The sequence below is a fragment of the Lontra canadensis genome, unplaced genomic scaffold, assembly GCF_010015895.1.
Source record: "Lontra canadensis isolate GAN:19392208 unplaced genomic scaffold, GSC_riverotter_1.0 scaffold206, whole genome shotgun sequence".
Lineage (NCBI taxonomy): Eukaryota > Metazoa > Chordata > Mammalia > Carnivora > Mustelidae > Lontra > Lontra canadensis.
This window is the reverse complement of record NW_022631200.1, coordinates 182,793-195,694: the sequence shown is the minus strand read 5'-3', so window position 1 is coordinate 195,694 and position 12,902 is coordinate 182,793.

Sequence of the window (12,902 nt, the reverse complement as noted above, 5' to 3'; positions counted from 1 at the left end):
CATCTGTCAATATTCAGAGGGCCTGAAGAGCTTTCTGCCGCAGTGTGTAACTGGTCCTCATGGAGGAGCCCCATCTCTCCTAGTCCATCTCATCGTTTGCCCAGCTGGGATCCGGAATCTAGTTATAATAATGCCCAGACTTTGACTTGGGGAGGGATAATAGGGAAAATATGAGTGACACTCCTGACCAATACAAGAATTCCCTAGGACTTCCCATCCCACGAGAGTAGATCAGGCTTGTGGATTATCAAAATATCGACATGGATTAAATAAGGAGAGGTCACTACAGTTTCTGGAGTGACTGGTATAGACATGTACTGTAATATATGGGATGTCTAGTGACATGACAAATCTGTTTCCATACTCTCCTGACAGGACGTGAAAGAGTTTGATGCATTATGGTGCTGGAGTGGATTGGGGGCCTTTGCGTGAGGCAACACTGGGAGACTTAAAAGGCACTTTCATAGTGAGTGGCAGTTCTTGAGAGCCCTCTGACCGCAGGACCTGCTCGGGTAGGGCGGCTTCTACATGGGTTTCACGTATGTCGGCCATTGATTTCTCCCATGTAACGAATACAATCCCGTCGCTCTCATACCTCCAGCCTCAGAGAAGACCACTTTGTTGTTTTTTCTTCTATGTGGGAACAAGCATGGTGGGCTTTTTTGTTGGTTTTGTTGGTCTGGCTTTCCTCAATATTTTGAGAGACTGATACGTCTTTCAGACACTGCTATGTCCTGCTAATATACTACAATTTGTTTATCCATCCTCCTGCTGGGAGACATTTGGATTGTTCCTGGATGTTTTAATTATAAAGTTTTGTGAACATTTTTTTAAAGATTTTACTTATTTGAGAGAGAAAGAGCACGCACCTGTGGGGGGAGGGACAGAGGGAGAAGGTAAGGGAGAAGCAGGAAGGCCAACGTGGAGCCTGATCTTGGGAAACCAAGATTGCGACCTGAGCGGAAGTCAGACACTTAACCAACGGAGCCTCCCAGGTGCCCTGAACGTTCTTGTACATGATCTCTTGTGGACACAAAACGATGATACTGTAGATTGAGGTTTCTCAGTCTTGACACATTGTAATTCTGGACAAATAATACTATATTGGCCAGGATATGGGGGAGGGGCCGCCCTATGTGTTGTAGCCCCCGGGTTCTAATCACTGGAGGCCAGAGTGCCCCTCTTCTCCCAGTGTGACAACTGGAAATGTCTCCAGAGGTTGCCAGATGTATCCTGAGGGTGTGTGAGCAAAATCACTGTGATTGAGAACCACAGTGATAGCGGTTACACTTGGGGAGGTGATGGTGTCTGGAAGGGGGAGCAGGAACATTTGAAGGGCGCTGGTAAGGTTCTGTGTTTATTCAGGGTGCTGCCTACATGGGTAGATTGTCTTGTGAAAATTCGTCAAGCTGTACACTTAGGATTTCTGCCCTTTTTGCTGCATATATAAACATTTTTAAAAATTTAAGGTAATGCACTCATTCATGCTAAAGTGTTCTTAAATATGTGAGATTCAGCCTCATGACCAAGTGTAAGAAATGGGGAATCTCTACTGTTTTTGCCCTGGTCGGGGGGAAGCTCCCATGTCCCAATTTCAATTCTTTTTATATAGTGCTATATATTGGCGAGAACTTTGACAAGTATGTAATGGAAGAGAACAAAGATCATCAGTAATCTCATAACTCAAAGAGCTAATTTTCATATTTTGATTTAAAACAGATTCAGTTTTGGGGCGCCTGGGTGGCTCAGTTGTTAGGCGTCTGCCTTCGGCTCGGGTCATGATCCCAGGGTCCCGGGATCGAGCCCCGCATCGGGCTCCCTGCTCAGCGGGAAGCCTGCTTCTCCCTCTTCCACTCCCTCTGCTTCTGTTCCCTCTCTCGCTGTGTCTCTCTCTGTCAAATAAATAAAGTCTTAAAAAAAGAAGATTCATTTTTAAACAGATTTAAAACAGATTCATTTTACCCCCTCACCTCTTTCACTTAGTATGTGGGAGCGTGACATTTGTAGAACTGATAATCTGTGTGTATATACTCATTTAACCCGATTTTTAAAAATAGCAATAAAAGGTGATTTTAAAATTTTAAAAATAACATCTCGAAAAATGTGAATATACATATTTCTGGAGCCATGGAGCACTTTGACCTCACTGGGTTGACACAGCAGAAGAAGGTGTTTTGCGTGTTGGAGTTCACTAAGCTTTTGCGATGGAGGCAGATGAGGGAAATAACGGCCCTTCTGTGGTTTCCAGAATCATGCTGTCTTGATCATTTATTGCTCCTTACCAGACTGCCCCAAACCACAGGAGCCAGAGCAGGAACCATTTTTTTTTTTTAAGATTTTATTTATTTATTTGACAGACAGAGATCACAAGTAGGCAGAGAGGCAGGCAGAGAGAGAGGAGGAAGCAGGCTCCCCGCCAAACAGAGAGCCTGATGTGGGGCTCGATCCCAGGACCTGAGCCGAGGGCAGAGGCCTTAACCCACTGAGCCACCCAGGTGCCCCAGGAACCATTTTTTAAATAAATTTCTCATGATTCTGTGAATGAAGCATTCATATTGTACTTGGGGGGATGGGTATCTCCCCTTTGGCCTACGTGGCTCCCACCAGGAAGATGGCTTCTTCACTCACGTCTGACCCCAAGCCGGAGGGGCTGAGGTCGTAATTATGGGGCCTTCGTTTCCACCATCAGCTGCTGCTGCGGCCTGTCCGTGAAGTCCCAGAGCCCCTCGCTGACCTCCCGTGGTCCAGCGGACTAGCTGGATTCCTCACAAGGTAGATCAGAACTCCCAAGAGTGCAAAACGTAACTTGCCAGGCCTTTTATTTCTCTAAACAGTGTTTTGTAGTTTTCAGTTAATAGATCTTGCATAGCCTTTATCACATTATTCCCTAGACATTTCATATTTTTTAAATTCTATTTGTCTTTTTTTTTTCACTCAGAAAACAGGGCATATTTCTATTTAAATATATAGCATATATATTTATTATACATATCTATTTAAATATAAAGTATATTTCTACTATACATGAGGTTCATGCATTTTTATTTTTTATTATTTTTTAATTTTTTTATTTTTTATTTTTTAATTTTAATTTAAATTCATTAAATTAAGTTAAATTTTAATTTAATTTAAATTCAATTAGCCAGCATATTATCTATGTTAACTCTCATTAGTTTCAGATGTAGAGTTCAGTAATTCGTCAGATAACACCCAGTGCTCATCGCATCACGTGCCCTCCTTAATGCCTGTCACCAAATTCCCCATGCCCTCACCCACTTCCCCTCCAGCAACCCTCAGTTTGTGTCCTAGAGTTAAGAGTCTCCCATGGTTTGTCTCCCTCTCTGATGACTTCCCATTCCACTTTCCCTCCCTTCCCCTGTGACCCTCTTCCCTGTTTCTTATATTCCACATATGAGTGAAACCACAAGATAATTATCTTTCTCTGATGACTTATTTTGCTCAGGATAATCCCCTCCAGTTCCATCCACATCATTGTAGATGGTAAGTATTCATCCTTTCTGATGGCTGAGTAATATTCCATGGTGTGTGTGTGTGTGTGTGTGTGTGTGTGTGTGTGTGTGTGTCTATCTCCCATCTTTATCCATTCATCTGGGCTCTTTCTACAGTTTTGGTATTGTGGACATTGCTGCATAAACATTGGGGTGCAGGTGCCGCTTCAGATCACTACATTTGTATCTTTGGGGTAAATACCCAGTACTGTAACTGTTGGGTCATGGGTTAGCTCTATTTTTAGCCAGGGGAATGTTGAAAAAGAAAACCAAAGCTAGTGGGATCACAATGCCGGACTTCAAGCTCAATTACAAAGCTCTGATCACCAAGACAACATGGTATTGGCACAAAAACAGACACAGAGATCAATACTATTTGTCTTTTTAAAATTCCAATTTCCTGTTGTTCGTTGCTCTTATAGACATATGATGGATGTCCATGTGTCTCATCTGTATCTCGCAATCGCACTAAACTCAGTTGGTCTAGTTTGTTTTGTTTTTGGTACATTAGATAGTTTGTTCAACCTCAGATGATCCTGTCTTCTTTAAATAAAGGCAATTTTACTGCCCCCCCCTTGGGTGTTTCATTTAATTTTCCTAGCCTTATCGCACTGGCTGAAACCTCTAGTACGGTAGTAAGTAGAAGTGGGGGCAGACATCTTTGCTTTGCTCCTGATTTTAGGGGAAAAGCATCCAGTTGTTTTTTTTTTTTTATCATCATGTATCGAAATAGCTGGTTTTGAAAGTGGTTTTTATCACACCGAGTAAGTTCCCTTCTTTCTTAGTTTGTTCAGAGTCTTTTCTGGATTGGATGTTACATTCTGTGAAAAGCTTTTCTGCATCTACTGAAATGATACGGTTTCTAATTTTTTGAGTTTTGTTAAAATGGTAAATTATACTGCTTGGTTTTCAAATATTAAAACCACCTTGCATTCCTTGGAGAAACCTAACTCAGTTGTGCTGTATGTGTTTGTACTTAGTGTTCCTGAATTGCACACCTAAAAATGGCTAAAATGGTAAATTTTATGTATATTTTACCAGAATTTTAAAAAACCAAGCTGGCCCTGCCCCCCCCCCCCGCCCGCCCCCAAAAAAGAAGAAAAATCACATCTGCCTTTGGTTACCTCAGCAAGCCAAACAGAGTCATTTTCCTTGAGGGAAAATCTGCAGCCCCAGCTGTTAAGGGGAAAGGAGCACATGTTCCTGCAGGGTTTGGGACAGCGGGGTAAGCAGTGAGTTTGCGCCTTACACCAGGTTGCCTAGTTTTGACTGTTCCCTTAAGAACGATGTCACCTTTTGCTTTCCTTTTAAAATTTTTCTATTTTTTAAATTTAATTTTACTTCCCTTTTTTTAAAAAAGGATTTTATTTATGTATTTGAGAGAGAACGAACGAAGGGGGAAGGGCGGAGGGAGAAGCAGGCTCCCCGCTGAGCAGGGAGCCTGACCAGGGCTCCAGGATCATGACCTGAGTCAAAGGCAGACGCTTAACCGACTGAGCCACCCAGGCACCCTGTGATTTTTAAATTATGAGTTGCCCTTTTTTTCCTCCTGTCTGGGTGTTAGTCAGTCACTGCTCCTCCAGATTCTTAGTGTTTCGTAAGGTCTGGCCCGCAGAGTATTGTCTAAGGCAAGGCCAGTGGCTCTTCTGTTCACATTCTGCTGCCCAACCTTCCTGCACCAGTGTGGGCAGCTGCCACCGTTGACAGACACCGTCCGCTTTCACTCGGCTAAACTTCAACGAATTGCACCCAGGCACTTCAGCGGAACCTCTAACTCAAAGCCCCACCGAGCTAGTGGCTCTTTAGGGAGAGAGAGAACACTTCCCTGAAAGGGCGGCGGCCACTCCGTGTAAAACGGAGGGCACTAGAGCGAGGTTGGCTACACCCCTAAATAGACAATTTTCATTGGGCCAGCAAAACCTGTTGCACCCCCGGCTTGCTAATCTTTCAGTCTAAATGCACTCGGAAGGGGGATGTCAGGGAGAGACCCCCCCAGGCTTGCTTGCAAGAGACCTCAGCTTCTGGATGGAGCTGCTGTACGTGGTGCCGGTGTCCGGCAGGTGGCGCTGTTGGACCGCGAAACAGCCACTGAGCGCTTCCTCTTCGCGAACGCGTTCATTTTTTTTTTCTTTCCCGGGGAGGTTCATTTTATTTTCTTTAGATCATCCTGGAGGGGACAAAAATCATCTCTTCATGGGGTGAGCTCAGCATGGGACAAGCTCTCTTGGTCCTCCGTGGGCATTCAGAAAATACACATAGAGCACATCGATTTTTATTTTTTATTATTTATTTTTGTTTCAAGTTTTTATTTAAATCCTAGTTAACATGTAGTGTGATATTGGTTTCAGGAATAGACGTTAGTGACTCATCACTTACATATAACACCCAGTGCTCGTCACAACACTCGCCCTCCTTAATCCCACCCATCACGCTTTAGCCCATCCCCCAGCCGCCTCCCCTCCAGCAACCCTGTTTGTTCTCTATAGTTGAGTCTGTTTTTCGGTTTGCCACTCTCTTTTTATTTTTCCCAATGCTCGTCTATTTTCTTTCTTAAATTCCACATGAGTGAAATCGTATGGTATTTATGATTATTAATTATGATTATCTGACTTATTTCACTTAGCATAATACACTTTAGCACCATCCACATCGTTCCAAGTGGCAAGAGTTCCTTCCTTTTGATGGCTGAGTTAATATTCCATTGTGTATATATATACATACATATATGTATATGTATGTATATATATATATATATATATATATATATATATGATGAGGGAACAGAAGGCAAGCTGAGGATAAAGCAGAAGCTGACCACCCCCCCACACCCCACCCCACCCCCGCTGACAATGGGATGTATGAGACATTCCTCAGGCACTCCTGGTACCAATGTCTTAGCAATCTACAAGAAGAAAGCATTTCTATCCATAATCCAGCTTCCAGAAGGAAATGTAGACATAATTAAATGTCCTTCTAATCTGCAGCCCCTTGATCCTTGAAGCGGGAAGGAGGACAAGGACCCTGCTGTTTACAGCAGCATTATCAACAATAGCCAGATTATGGAAAGAGCCCAAATGTCCATCAACTGAAGAATGGATAAAGATGTGGTCTATATATGTAATGATCTTCATTAACAAGGAGATATTTGGGAGTTTCCTGGAGGAACATTCCACTCTGCAGGGTTCAAGTATCTGTCAATGGGCTGCACATTACAAGGACATTTAATTGTATCTACATTTCCTTCTGGAAGCTAGGCCATTGATAGAAATGCTTTGTTCTTGTAGATTGCTAAGACATTTGTAAACTGAGGGAGACTCGTCTTGCAGGATTGTGTTGTCTGTAAGTTAACTGTTTGTTTTTCCTTTAGGGCAGCTTGAGGAATGTCACATGTGTCCCTTGGTGGGGAGCGTGTGGGGTGTCAGCTTCTGCTTTGTCCTCAGCTTGCCTTCTGGTCCCTCATCAGCTGCACCAGTTTGCTTTCCCACCAAGAATGCGAGAGGATTCCCCTTTCTCTGCATCTTTGTCAACATCTGCTTTCTCCTGGGTTAGAACCCGATTTTTAAAAATTCATCCACTCAGCATCTATTTATTGAGTAGCCACTTAGTCCCAGGAAGTGTTCTAAACAGAAGTAAAACAAACATGGAACATATGCTTTAGCAAGAGAGTTAGACAATAAACAGATGAATGAGTAAATATATTGTAAGGACCTATTTAGAAACTGTCCCTGCTCCCCTTCCCCTAGGGGATTTACTTGGAGACAAGTCCTGGAAACCAGCTTCAAGTAACAAAGCCCAGATTCGAGGGTGGGTCAGACCAGGTGGAGACATCCGATCAGTGGGGGGACGCATACTGTCTCCCTGGTTACCAAGGAGTATGGGCCCCGCCCTTTGGGAGCCTTTTGGGCTCCAATCCCAATCAAGGTTCAAATGTCTACTAGGGTCAATTGTAACTCAATTGGTCACCCAGCATCACTGTGGAGTTTCCTGTGTGTGTTACAATCTCATTGGCCACCTATGCGTGGCCAGGCCCGACCGCATGGCCTTTGCCCTTAAAAGCTAGTCTGAAACAGAGAAGGGTCGCCCAAATGCTTTCTGTAGCTCTCCAGTAACAAATGACAGTATACAATCCTCTGTGGCTCATATATTCTCACAAATATGAGCATCTCTGACCCCAGAAATGAGTGGCACTTACAGGCATCCACACTGCACCAACAGGAGGGTCAGTTGGCCAAGACTTGAGATAGAAGTATCATAAGAATTTGCTCAGTATTCAGGATTTTGGGCCCAACAACAGCACTTCTGTTCAAATTGCATGTGGCAATTAATTATTTTGACATTGCAATTATTTAAAAATGCACGGAAGAACGCTTTTTAAAAAAAGATTTTCTTTTTTGATGGCGAGAGATCGATCACAAGTAGGCAGAGAGGCAGGCAGAGAGAGGAAGGGAAGCAGGTTCCCCGCTGAGCAGAGAGCCCGACGACGCTGGGCTGGATGCCAGGACCCTGGGATCATCATGACCTGAGCCGAAGGCAGAGGCTTAACCCACTGAGCCATCCAGGCCCCCCAAGAATGCTTTTTGATACAGAAAGATGTTCACCATATAATGGAGAAAACTATTACGGAGATTATGTACCACATACTCCCATTTTTCTAAATTGTTTATTTAGGTGTAGAAATCTCAACCGGGGTGTGAAAGGATAATACATGATTTTTTTTTTTTCAAGATTTAGTTTATTTATTTGAGAGAGAGAGAGCACAAGCAGGGCATGGGGCAGAGGCCAAGGGAGAAGGAGGCTCCCCGTTGAGCAGAGAGCCCGGCGCTGGGCTCGATCCCAGGACCCTGGGATCATGACCTGAGCTGAAGGCAGAGGCCTCACTGACTGAGCCCCAGGCGCCCCAGGAAAATAAGTTTTAAGGGACAGGCTACTGACGTTCATAGTGTTAGCAGCAGTTCTGAGTTGTGGGATTATGGATGGTATCTTATCTCCATTTTCACTCATTTATTCATTTCTCCAAAGCAAACTTTCTAATTTCCTCTACTCTCTGTTCCTCTGCCCTGCTGTTTCTCCAAAGCCTTTCCCACCATTTGATAAACTATTTTACTCATTCATTTGTGTTCTCCGTCCACTTAAAAGTCAGATCTCAAGAGCCTAGGGAATTTTGTCTGTTTTGTTTTCCCCCCTGCTGTATCCCCCCGCGTGACTTTTCCTTCCAGGGCAGGCCCAATCCTGCAGTTTTCTTGGTCCCCCATAGCAGGGTCCGTGTCCACCGCCGGGGGTCAGGACGGTGTCGGGGCCCCGCGGCCTGGCAGCAGGGGCGTCGTCTCATTCGCTGCCTCTCAACAGTAAGGATACTGATGACGCTCCCGCGTGGAAGGACAGACATTTACTAATTTGCTGTCGTCACTGTGGGGATAGGACACGGTGGGGGTTCCCGACCGCTCTTCTTCCTGTCGCAAAACTTAGCAAAGGAGGAAAACCACGCTCCCACGGACAGGCTCGAGGGCCGCACGCGGAGCCACTCCACGCTCACACGGACACAGCGTCGCCACGAAAAGCTGCACCTGAGCGCGCCCAGGGAGCACGCCGCAGCACGGTCTTCTCGCCGCACCCGCCAACAGGTAACTAGGGACGCTCGGGTCTCCAGGCGAAGGGAGGCGGAGTGCGCTTTCCAGGCGCATGCGCACACTCCCGCCCAGCTCCGCCACGCCCCCGACCCCTGGGCCACGCCCCCAACTACCGTGCTATTCAATCGCTGGCACGCACGCTCCCACGCTTGGGTTCCTCCTCCCGTTTTCTACAGCCCAGGGACACGCCCCGTCGACCAAGCCACGCCCCATCCCGCCCTTCTTGCCTAGGGCTCCTCCCCCTTACCCCGCCTGCCTCGGGAGATTTGCCGCCTGCGCGCTCGGAGCGCGGACGTCGGACCTGGCGGCCCTTCGGGTGAGAGCGGTGGTTTACGGGCGGAGGCCGGTGGGCTGTTCCCGCGGGTGGGCGGTCGGGGCCCGGGGACCGGGCTGGGCAGGCTAGGCGGGCCGCCCTGACCCCGGCGGTGTAGTCCCAACCCGTACGCCGCCGCCAAGCCCTCCCTGCGCCGACTACATTTCCCAGAGGCCCGCGCGGCGCGGCGCGGTCTTGCCGTCCGAGGGGCGGGCGCGCGGAGGCCGCCACTGCCGCGGGCGGGGCTGGGTGGCGGCTGGGCGGGGCGAGTGAGGGGAGTGGGCGTGTGCGCGAGGCTGGACCCCAGAGGCCAGCGAGGGACCAGGGTACGCTGGCGGGAGTGTGAGAGAGAGTGAGAGAAGGGGTGTGCCTGCGCGTGGAAGGTGAACGCGGGTGCGAGACTCCGGGAGAGACTGAGCATAGGGTGTGTGTGTGAGAGAGTGTGACATGCCAGAGATGTGGGGCGTGTGTGTGACAGTCTGAGCTGCCAGGGATGGTGGTAGGTGTGTGTGTGAGAGAATGAGAGAGTGTGAGACACTAGACATGTGGAAGACGTGTATGTGAGAAACTGTGAGCTGCCAGAGGTGGTGGGAGGTGTGTATGTGAGAGAGAACGTGTGAGGTGCCAGAAATGTGGTAAGTGTGTGAGAGAGAAAGTGAGATGCCAGAGATGTAGGAGGTGAGTGTGTGTGTGTGTGTGAGAGACGGGGGGGGAGAGTGTAAGATGCCAGAGATGTGGCAGAGGTGTGTGTGAGAGAGAAAATATGAAATGCCACATGTTGGTGTGTGAGTGAGAGTGTGAGATGCCAGAGATGGTCAGAGGTGTGTGTGTGTGAGAGGGAAAGTGTCAGATGCCATACGTGTGGGGGTGTGTGTGTGAGTGTGAGCTGCCAGAGATGTGGGAGGTGAGTATGTGTGAGATAAAGTGTGAGATGCCAGAGGTGGTAGCAGGTGTGAGTGTGGAAGAGTGTGAGCTCCAGGGATAGTGGGAGGTGTGTGTGTTGTGTGAGCGTGAGATGCCAGAGATGGTGGCAGGTGTGTGTGAGAGATAGTGTGAGGTGTTAGGAGCACGTTGGTGAGTGTGCGAGGCTGCAGTCGGTGTGTCTGTCGTATGAGGTGTCTGGGTGTGAGAGAGGGCACTGTGTATTGGATGTGTGTGAGACGGGTGCGGTGCAGCTACAGGGTGAGAGACCAGGGTGTGTTTGTGTGGTGGGAGAAAGAAAACCTCCCGCCCAGTTTGGCCCCATGGAGGCCACATCCTCAGACCGGCAGTTAATACCCATCCCAGCTGCGGTGCAGCCTGCCCGGGAAATGGCGTTTTAACTGGCGAGTCAAGAATTTTCTGGGTGGCTCTAGTGAGGTCACAGGTCACGTGGGCCTTCATCCCCGAAAGCAAGCCCAGGTGACCTGTGCACGACCCCTCACATTCCCGCTAAGGGGAGGTTACTGTGCCCGAAACAGTCCTGTCCTTTCTTTCGCTGGCTTCTTGCCCCACCGCCTTTCTAGAAAACTGAACGTTTCGTACAGCTCCTTGGAGCCCCTCTGCTTGCAGGGTGGGCGGCAGCCCTGTTCTGGAATTGACAAGTAGAGCCAATTCGATGTTTAAATTTTCCTCAGTTGGATTTTGTTCTTGAGCAGTTTCTATGTGTGACAGAAATCCCGACCACAGACGACCCTGAGAATGTGCGTGCGTGCGTGTGTGTGTGTGTGAGTGTGAAGTGTGAGGGGCCATCGTGTTTGTTTGTGTGACAGACAGGAAAGCTGGAGACGTGCTTTTGTGTGAGACCAGAGCGAGCAGGACAGAGACCATGGGGACTGCAGATTGTCCCCCGAAGGCTTGCAGGTACAGCCTGGTTAGGCCGCGGAGTGTGCTCACGTGAGCAAGGCAGAGGGGAAGGCGCAGCGAGCCGTGTTATGTGTGAGAGAGTAAATTTGGGGGTGTGTGTGATGTTTGTGTCTTACCCTGTGTGTTTGTGTACGGGCCTCCGAGACCATGGTGAGTGTGACTGCGTGTGATGTGGCTTCCTTTGGGTGCTTGGGATGATGTCCTCTGTGGTCAGGAGGTCGACGAGATCTTAGGTCAGTGTTTGTGTGTCTCACCGTGTGCTTGTAGCTGGCCCAGAGTGCCGGGTGTGTATGGGGACACTACTTGGAAGACCAATAGCACCAGCTTCTTGGTGTGTGTTGGTTTTCGGTGTTGTGTGTCGCTGAGGTAAGAACCCTAGAGTAGAGCCCCCTGCTCCCAGTTCAAGGATTCCAGTAAAAAGCAATGGGGGGAGGTGACTGACTAGAGCCCCCGACTGGAGCAGGCGACACCTTCAGTTCTGGGTGGCAAAAAGGAGGGGAACCAAGGGACTGAAGACAGATGAGAGTGAAGGTAGCAGAATCAGATGCTAAGTTGCCCCATTGTCCGTTGTCCCAGCCTGAGATGCAGGCCAGGCCTGTGGGGATTGGGTGGAGAATGATAACCCTGGCGTCTGTTGCATTGAGGAGTCAGATTTTTTTTTTTAAGATTTTATTTATTTATTTGACAGAGACACAGCGAGAGGGAACACAAGCAGGCGGAGTGGGAGAGGGAGAAGCAGGCTTCCCGCTGAGCAGGGAGCCCGATGCAAAGATTTTCAAATTGTAGATTGTGTCAAAGCCTGAAGCAGAGATGCAGAGAGGGAAAGAGCCACGTTTACCGATAAAAATAAGACCGAGAATGGGATGGCAACTTTTCGGAAAAAAGATTAAATTTAGGAACTCGAGCATAAGAGAAACAGAATCATAGGTTACAGTCCTCACTGGCTGTAGGTCCCCAGACTCTTGTGGTGGTTTGGGCAGCGGTAGCAAGGAAAGCCGGGGGAAGAAGGGGAGGACAGAGTTTTTAGGCTGATGGTTCCGGGAGTGGAGAACAAGCCTCATCTCCTCACTGTCCTTTCTCTCTCTCCACGCCTGTCCTCTAGGACACTGCTGTTCTCCAGGAGAGAAGCCAGCGAGGAAGGCTGGAAATGACTGTTGAACTAGTTAAAGCCATATCCCAGGTTAGTTATTTCCATTCTCATCTGTAAAAGTCTTACTCTTCAGGACTTAGTAATGCGTCTTTTCCTTTGAAAATTCTCGGATTAACAGTGGTTTTGACTGGCCTGGTTCCCACTTTCCCCAGAGCGTGCTAACTCAGGCTGCCTGATGGGTAAGTGAAACCGAGTGTGTTGAGGCACAGAGCCCGCTCTGAGTCCCCTCTTTCCACTTCACTCTTGGTTCAGTGTTGACACCTGGGAAAAGATATGGTTTCTCTTATGTGGAATAGAGGTGTCTCGGTACCAGTGAGTGGGGTTCCAAGTAAAATGTGCATTTGCTGGCCCTCTTCTGTTTTTAGAATGCATTGAGTCATCCTTCAAGCTGAATTCTGTTCAGATCTCTAATTTTGTCCTTAAGTTCTTAAATTTTTTTTTGTTTAGCTAAAAAACCT